Genomic DNA, 8,715 nt, shown 5'->3' with positions numbered 1-8,715 from the left:
TCTGAAGTTCATGAATTGCAAAAACACATGAACAAAGAGGTCGAGGTAAGGACTTCTAACCTTTATTTGAGATCCAATGAGATTTGTAAAACCATGAGTGCCCAGGGCACCGTGCTACTAATGTTGTTCAAAGAATGTTTAAGTACAGGTACAAGTGAGCTTGAACTACCCGCTGAAGTACAAGCTGTACTAGATCAATACAAAGACGTGTTTCCAGAGGAGATACCCACCAGGATTACCTCCTATTCGTGGCATTGAGCACCAGATCGATCTTGTACCAGGTTCTGCTTTACCTAACAAACCAGCTTACAGAATGAACCCAGAGGAATCTAAGGAGCTAGAGAAGCAAGTGTGTGATCTCATGGATAAAGGGTACATCAGAGAGAGCCTCAGCCCGTGTGCAGTACCAGTTCTGTTAGTTCCAAAGAAGGATGGAACATGGAGGATGTGTGTAGACTGTCGAGCAATCAACAACATAACTATCAAGTATCGACATCCCATTCCAAGACTAGATGACATGTTGGATGAGTTAAGTGGTTCAATCGTCTTCTCCAAAATTGACTTGAGGAGCGGCTATCACCAGGTCCGAATGAGGGAAGGAGATGAGTGGAAGACCGCGTTCAAAACCAAGCAAGGTCTCTATGAGTGGCTTGTCATGCCATTTGGGTTAACCAACGCCCCAAGCACTTTCATGCGACTAATGAACCAGGTTCTAAGGTCATTTATTGGTAAATTTGTTGTTGTTTATTTTGATGACATACTTATTTAAAGTAAGTGCCATTCTGATCACATTAAACACCTTGGGTTAATTTTAAAAACGCTTCGGAAGGAAGGCCTTTATGCTAACCTAAAGAAGTGCTCCTTTTGTACTGATCAATGTGTGTTCTTAGGTTTTGTAGTGAGTAAACAGGGATGAGGAGAAAATTAAGGCAATAAGAGAATGGCCTACTCCCACTTCGATTGGACATGTTTGCAGCTTTCATGGTCTTGCAAGCTTCTACAGGAGATTTGTCAAGGATTTCAGTACAGTGGCTGCACCAATGACTGCCGTGATCAAGAAAAACGTGCCTTTCTCATGGGGAGAAGCTCAAGAAAAGTCCTTCAACACCTTGAAGGAGAGGCTCACGCAAGCACCAGTCTTAGCCCTTCCAGATTTTGAAGTTATGTTTGAAGTAGAGTGTGATGCATCAGGTTTGGGAATTGGAGCTGTACTACATCAGAGGAAAAGACCCGTGGCTTTCTTCAGTGAGAAGTTGAGTGGAGCTACGTTGAACTATCCGACCTACGACAAGGAGCTTTATGCCTTAGTTCGAGCACTGGAAACGTGGCAACATTACTTGTTATCCAAGGAATTCATCATTCACACCGATCATGAAACCCTCAAGCATCTCAAGGGTCAGACTTCACTTAAGAGAAGACATGCTAAGTGGTTGGAGTTCATTGAGACGTTCCCATATGTGATAAAGTATAAGAAGGGCAAAGAGAACGTGGTTGCTGATGCTTTGTCAAGAAGATATGCTCTCATAGCTACTATGGAGGCTAAAGTAATGGGATTTGAGCATATCAAAGAGTTGTACAAAGATGACCCAGAATTTGGAGAGTGCTACAAGGAGTATGGCAAAGGAGCATACCAAGCATTCTACTTGCAGGATGGGTTTCTATTTAGAGACAAGCGGTTGTGTATTCCTCAAGGTTCCATGCGAGACTTGATACTCACTGAAGCACATGGTGGAGGTTTGATGGGTCACTTTGGTGTCGACAAAACCTTGGCCGTGGTAATGGAACACTTCTTTTGGCCCCATCTCAAGAAAGACGTTGAGAGATTTTGTGCTCGATGCATTGTTTGTCACAAAGCAAAATCCAGGTTACATCCTCATGGTCTTTACTTACCATTACCTATTCCTAACGCCCCTTGGGTAGATATTTCTATGGACTTTGTCTTAGGATTGCCAAAGATTAAACACAAGGATTCAATCTTTGTTGTTGTGGACCGGTTCATTCCGTGTGACAAGACCAATGACGTGACTCAAACCGCAAATTTGTTCTTCAAGGAAGTGGTGCGCCTTCATGGAATTCCAAGGACTATAGTCTCTGATCATGACACTAAGTTCTTGAGCCACTTTTGGAAGACACTTTGGAGAAAGTTAGGTACCAAGCTTCTATTCTCAACAACTTGTCATCCCCAAACGGATGGACAAACTGAAGTGGTAAACCGAACTCTCTCTACTTTACTTAGAGCCACTCTTAGTAAAAATATGGCAACCTGGGTTGATTGTATTCCTTTTATCGAGTTTGCTTATAATCTATCTCCATTCGAGATAGTCTATGGAATTAACCCTTTATCTCCATTAGATTTAGCACCATTGCCTCAGATAGAACAGGTTTGCCAAGATGGGCTAAGGAGAGGAGAAATCATCAAGAAGTTACATGACAAGGCCAAAGCAAATTTGGAAAAGAAGTATGCCGACAACAAACGCAAGGCTGATCGGGGAAGAAAGGAGATGTTGTTCAAACCAGGAGATTGGGTTTGGTTGCATATGAGGCCTGAAAGATTTCCAACACAACGAGCCTCTAAGTTATCACCAAGAGGCGACNAAGTTCTTGAGAAGATCAACGATAACGCCTACCGTTTGGAGCTGCCAAATGAAGTAAAAATTTCTCACACTTTTAATGTAGCTGACTTCTCTGCATATGATCCAGGAGATTCAGTTTTGAGGACAAAACCTCCTGAAGAGGGACGGAATGATGCGGACATCGATCCTACCAACCAAACCGTTGAACCAAATACTGTACCAGAAGTACGAGAAGGCCCTGTGACACGATCAAAGGCTAAACAGCTAAGGAAGAGGTTTAACCTAGCCGTTCAAGACATCATAAGCTCCCTAGAGCTGAAGGACGTCAACTGGTCTGTACCACCATCATGCCGCCACAACATATATGATCACATTGCCGAGGAAGAGCTTGCTGAAGCCTTCACCCAAATGAGCCTTGATCAAACCAGTTCCCCAGGTAAGAAACCTCCTTTTTCAGGTCAAGGAACCTCAAGAAGCCAAGAGAAGACATCGGAGCTGCAAGAGACGTGTGATACAAGCTACACCTCTGAAAGCGATCAAGATAGCAAAGATCAAGACCAAGACATAGAGGGCATGGACGAGCATCAAGAGACTGAACAAGATATTCTAGAAGGATCCCAAGAAGACCCCTACTTCAAGAAACAAGTACAAGACAAGACGCCTGAAGTAGTTCAGCGAGTACAAGAAGTGGTTCAGAGAACATCAACTGGGCCTAGATCGCATCCAGGTAAGTCTTATTCAATATTTTCGATCCTTGCAGGTCCCACCAGCCCCAGCAACGGCTAGAAGACTTCCTCATCAAGAGAGATCAAGTCTAATTAGCGTTTTCTTTTATTAGCTTATTTACTTTCCAAAAAGACAACGGTTTGTGTTTAATTTTATTTTCTTTCCTTGTTGCATTTTCTGCATTTATTTCTCGGCCTTAAGGCTAGCTGAAGGACTCTTATAAAGTCCCCCTGCAGCAGTTGTACGAATTTCACCTTTGATTATCAATAAAATACTGAATTTTCTTATTTTTCTCTTTAAGTGTTCTTAAGAGAATTAAGCTTGTTCTCTGTCTTGTGTGTGAGATTCCACAAGGCTGAGTTCGTGTACTGTATCAGAGACCAATCACATCTCTGTGGTGTACTTCAATCCGCCAGCACTTTCCCCTTTACCGATCCCACACGAGAGAAGCGACCGCCATCGTGTCAGATCTCCATCATCGACCATCTTTCCTTCACAAGAGAGAAGCGACCGCCAACTTGTGGAGCCACCAGCTCTATCCCGGTATAAGACTCACCACCGAGTCTTTTATCATCTGGTATCAGAGCACAGTTCACACTGTTCCCTTGCCAGGTTTATCTTTTAGCTTTTGTTTTACTTTATTAAAAAAAAAAAAAAAACATTAAGAACCCTAGTTTGTCGCAGCTTAGTCTCTAGGTTGTTTAGTTTTATTTACAAATCATAAATCAAAAAAAAAAAAAAATTTGTTTCCATAAGTCGTCTGTTTCACTGTTTCAGTCTCTGCATTAGTTCTTGAACTAGGTCATCTCGCATTTGTTTCCATAAGTCGTCTGTTTCACTGTTTCAAGACTCACCACCGAGTCTTGTATCATCCTCGAACCCTGGTCCCCACCCTTTAACAACCATCCCACAGGACAAGTTGCCACCAATTGACTGTAACATCCGTGAACCAAATTGGGGATTTTGGGGATGGGTGTCGATCAACACCAAGGGTAGTGTCGATCGACACTAGTTTTTCTCGTTCGACCAGATTGATTTAAATTGTTGATTTTGGGTTGTTTGGTTCAATTGAAGCCCGAACCAAGATATTTAAAGTGGAAGTCGACTAAGGGTTTTGGGGGGAGGGAGCTTATGGTCACCGTTGAGAGAAGAAGAAGAGAGAAGGAGAAAGACAAAGAGAGATTGGGAGTTTGATCCTGAGAGAAAAGGGAGCCTTAAGGAGGGTTATGGGGAGCAGAGAGATCTGTTTTGGTGGTTCTAGGAGGAGAGAAGCAGAGAGAGTTGTGGTGCTCTCACTTGGAAGGGAGGAGAAAGGAGATCCATCCTCTTAATGTGTAAGGAGAAGGATGTGATTACATGGTGGTGGATTAGGAGAGTCAAGGAGGCTTTCTCATGGTTGTCATCCAGGTAAGTCGTGTTGTTTGATGTTTAATCGATTAGGGAATAGATGGTTGTGAAGGATTAGGATTTTACAGCGAGAAGGAGCTTGAAGAGAGGCTCGGATCGTGATTTCTGGGTCGGTGTCGTTCGACACCATTGTGGTGTCGGTCGACACCAACACCTGCGGATGAACAGCGCGAACTGGTTCGGGAAGGCTACTTTGGGTCAATGTTTGGAGGATGAAACGAAGTCCGATTTGGCTAAATTTTGGTAGGTAGTTTCGTGGTGCTATAAGCTTCATATCCAATGGTGTGTTTGTGAAATTAACGGTTGGTTTGTGATTTAATCACGTGTTTGTATTGTGGTCTGGTATAAACGGTTTTGTGGTAAAGTTGGGGTGTCAAGCGACACCAAGGTGGTGTCGGTCGACACCAGCATGTTATTGTGTGTTTGGGTCCTAGGAGGACAGCTGGAGTTAGGTTTGGATGAGGAGAGATTGACAGAAGTGATGTCGTGAGCGTCGGTGTGTGTTGGTTCGCAAGTGGTGCGATGGGTGTCTCGAGATAGTCAAGTCCCTCCTCTTGATCAAATCCCTTTGCGACAAGTCTTGCTTTCAGCTTGTCTACTGTTCCATCAGGCTTGTGCTTGGTTTTAAAGACTCATTTGGAGGACAATATGTTTCATATCCTCAGTAGGAGGGACCAAATCCCATGTATGCAGCATGTGTATACGACCAATCTCATCCATGACTGCACTATTCAACCCCGGGTGTTGCATTGCAAAAACAATACTCTTCGGTTCATCAGCAGTAAACTTTGATGCTAGTAGGACATACCGAGGTTTTGGTTTATGAATGCCATCCTTTTCTCTTGTTTTTATAGAATGTTGATTGTTTGGTAGAATAGGATAGGGTATTGGAGCCTCCTCTGCTTCATTTTCACCATCTTCTGTATCTGAGTCTGATTCATGGTTCGGATTGTCAACCTCAATTGCAGGTATTGTGGGTTATGCAGGTTGAGCTGGTGCAATATCAATGATCGGTTTAGGCAGTAGTTGTGCAGGAGCTAGTTCTTTTGGTGTAGTACATGGTTCTGAAGCTCGCCCAGCCTGTAGCAATGGTGTTTGATATGCCTGAGACAAATGCTTGAATTTTTCATTGAATGGGAAACAGCTTTCATCAAAGATAACATGACGAGATATGTAAACCTTCTCAGTTGGAGGATATAAACAACGATACCCCTTGTACTGATTGCTGTATCCCAGAAACACACATTGCAAGGATCTGGGATCAAACTTTGTTTCTGCCAAAGGTCTTAAGCAAGGATAGCAAGCTGAGCCAAAGACTCTGAGAAAGGAGTAATCCACCTTCTGTTGGAGAAGTGTTTCATGAGGATTGTTGTTGTGTAGGACTGATGATGGTAGAAGGCTGACAAGATAGTTGGCTGTGAAAAAAGCTTCTACCCAGTATTTGAGAGGTGTTTGACTGTGAAATAACATGGACAAACCAAGCTTTACCAGATGTCTATGCTTTCTTTCTGCAACTCCATTCTGTTGAGGAGTGTAGGGGCAAGATATCTGGTGTTTGATCCCATGTTCTGCAAGGTGAGCTTTCAATGCATTGGTTGTAAACTCTCCCCCACCATCACTTTGAAAGATCTTTATCTTTGTATTGAGCTGATTTTCAACAAGCTTTTGGAATGTAATAAAGACAGACATAAACTCAGATTTCAAGCGCAGAGGATAGAACCAAGAGAAGCGAGAGTGATCATCAACAAAAACGGCATAATATTTGAATCCTTGGTTTGATACAATAGGTGAGAGACCCCAAAGATCACAATGGACTCGATCCAGGGGTTTCAAAGCTCTAGAATCAGAAGAACAAAACTGCAACTTAGTACTCTTCCCCATCTGGCAAGGCTCACAAACAGGGGACATTCTGCTCTTGTTGACTTCGATTTCCTTGATGTTTTGAAGGTGTTGAAGAATCTTGGAGTTTGAGTGTCCTAACCGACGATGCCAAGTATTGAGATCAGCTCCACATTGCCGGTTTGAGTAGAACGCTGCATGCTCCTTATTCTGCAACACATAAAGGGCTTCCTTACGAGGACCCTTTGCCACCACTTTCTAGGTGGTTAAATCGACGATATAGACCTTGTTAGAATCAAAGAACATGCCATGGGTAATCATCACACAATTTTGATACAGATAGAAGAGATTTTCTCATATCAGGACACACTAACACCTCATTTAGTGGTATGTTACCTTTAGAGGAGGAAATGGTGGTGGATCCGATGTGTGTGATGGGCAGGTAACCTCCATCTCCAGCCATCACTGCGTCATTTCCCTCATATGGTGTTGATTCTTGGAGAGCAGAGGTCGATGTGGTGACATGAGCTGTGGCACCGGAGTCTGGATGCCATTCTCTGCCACTATCATCAGAGACACGCAGAGAGGAGAATGCTTGAGTCGTCGCTTCACTTTGGTAGTCGTTGTCAAAGCGATTGTAACATTTCAGAGCTGTGTGTCCAACTCGTCCACAAATTTGACACACTGGTCTCTCTCCCTGCGTTGGTGAGGCACTTTGATGATGTGGGAACCCTCGACCTCTTGTAGTGTGGCCTCCTCTGCCTTGGTTCTGACCAAAGCGACCACGATCTCTCTGACTTGGAGTGTACTGAGGAGCACCACAGTTCTTCTCTGTCATGAAAGCGATGTGAGGTGTGACAGCATTGTTATCTTCGTATGACTACAGCTTGCTGTTGAATCCTTGAACCTCATTGAAAGTCGGAGGTGGTAGCTTACTTAAAGAACTTTGTATCACTGTCGCAATAGGATCATACTCACGGCCTAAACCATTCAAGAAACCGAAGATCTTCATAGACTCATCTACAGGTTTTCCAATGGAGCTCAACGAGTCGCACACAGACTTAAACTCACGACAGTAAGTGGAAAGGGACTTATCCTTTTTAGAGAGAAGCTGGAGACTGAAGCGGAGAGAGAACTCACGAGCTACATTGCTTTTATTGAAGTTTTCTGCGAGGGACATCCAGATCTCATGGGACGTGGTGAGACTGTGAACATGACCGAGGACTTCCTCTAACAACATACCAAACAGCCACGAGCGAACAAGTTGGTCGGTCCAGAACCATGAATCGTATTGGGGATTGGGGACTTCACTGGTGACTTCGCCATTGACGATGAGGCGAGTCTGAGCTGGTGCATTGACGGCACCATTGACAAAGCCGATAAGCTTTTGACTGGAAAGGAGAGACTCAAATTGTGTTTTACACAGAAGATAGTTGTTGGCAGTTAGCTTCAGAGTGACTGAGCTAGTGATATAGACATTGTCGGGAAACAGGTAAGTGGCAGCCATTGTTTTCACCTGTTAGGGTTACAGTGGCTCAGATACCATGAAAGGATTTAGAGAACAGAGGAGTTTGCTGAATAACTTGTATTTTGCTTAATCTTACATTAGGGTTTTACATCCTTTATATACAAAGAGAGAGAGAGAGAGAGAGAGAGCTCTAGAAGCCTACAAAAGCAAAACTTATCTCTATGGATAGCTGTATTAAGGTGAGTCATCAGAAGAGGATTCCAGAAGCTCAAATCTTTTTGGATGAGAGAAGACGACATCCTTCTTCGTACTAGCTCTGCAACTCTGTTTTGACCGTTGAGGCTTTGTCTCATTGTCGATCAAACTTTGATGCTGATGGACTTGGGTTTGTTGTTGTTGGACTTGGGTTTGGGCCTTGTTATCTTCTACACTCATAGTTTCATATCTCAGTTCCCCGATGTTTACAAAACTCAGGTTATTTTCCTATTTTGATACCAACAGATGTCACAATACACTAAGTCCATGAGACAAATCACAAATATGACCCAAAAAGAATGAAGGTAATATTACCAACACCAATTGAGTTCATATTAATAGGTTGATTTAATTTTTTTTTTGTCAACAGGTTGATTTAATTAGTTAATCTTGTTTAATAGTTTGATTTAATGTAGTTTCTTTTAAGATTAAATTATATAAGAAAAT

The sequence above is a fragment of the Camelina sativa genome, chromosome 9 (assembly GCF_000633955.1).
Source record: "Camelina sativa cultivar DH55 chromosome 9, Cs, whole genome shotgun sequence".
In the NCBI taxonomy this organism is placed as follows: domain Eukaryota; kingdom Viridiplantae; phylum Streptophyta; class Magnoliopsida; order Brassicales; family Brassicaceae; genus Camelina; species Camelina sativa.
The sequence above is the reverse complement of the archived record's forward strand: the minus strand, read 5'-3'. Positions refer to the sequence as shown.